General features: G+C 42.3%; 1 protein-coding gene across 7 annotated transcripts in view; it reads left to right on the top strand.

Annotated features, from left to right (window-relative positions):
* LOC117123845 (high affinity cAMP-specific 3',5'-cyclic phosphodiesterase 7A-like) overlaps nt 1–433 on the top strand; it is a 63,852-nt gene that overhangs the window by 57,401 nt on the left and 6,018 nt on the right. The window lies entirely within an intron of this gene.

Below are 433 nucleotides of genomic sequence, written 5' to 3'. Positions count from 1 at the left end.
GTATGAGTAGTCATCATATGAAGGTACTATATCCCCGACAGTTGGCTATGCAGCAATGTACCCTTTGAATGCAAATTGAAGACAAGTGAAGATACTGTATAAAGGCAGCCGACTGTCGGGTACATAACAGCTATCTAACTTTCCACAAAAACATTAGGCTTAAGCTAGGCCTAGTTCAGTACAGTAGTTACTGCGATGCGAGGGTGGTAGATCGTTCAGTCAGTGATATCGTGTTATCGTCTAATACATTTTAATAATGTGTCTAAAATTTAAGAATGCACCGCGTGGGTCGCTTTCTTTGTTATGCTGTAGAGTAGTATACGTAGCAGAGTGATGCCAGCAATCTAAGCTTAGCCTAGGGCCGAGATAGTATACGTTCTTGATCATCGTAATGAAAACTTCAGGTGACAGACGATTGGGCCCAACTGGTGTG

The sequence above is a fragment of the Anneissia japonica genome, unplaced genomic scaffold (assembly GCF_011630105.1).
Source record: "Anneissia japonica isolate Jap-2015-1 unplaced genomic scaffold, ASM1163010v1 scaffold287706_len398110_cov188, whole genome shotgun sequence".
Classification (NCBI taxonomy): Eukaryota; Metazoa; Echinodermata; class Crinoidea; order Comatulida; family Comatulidae; genus Anneissia; species Anneissia japonica.
The sequence above is the reverse complement of the archived record's forward strand: the minus strand, read 5'-3'. Positions and strand labels throughout refer to the sequence as shown.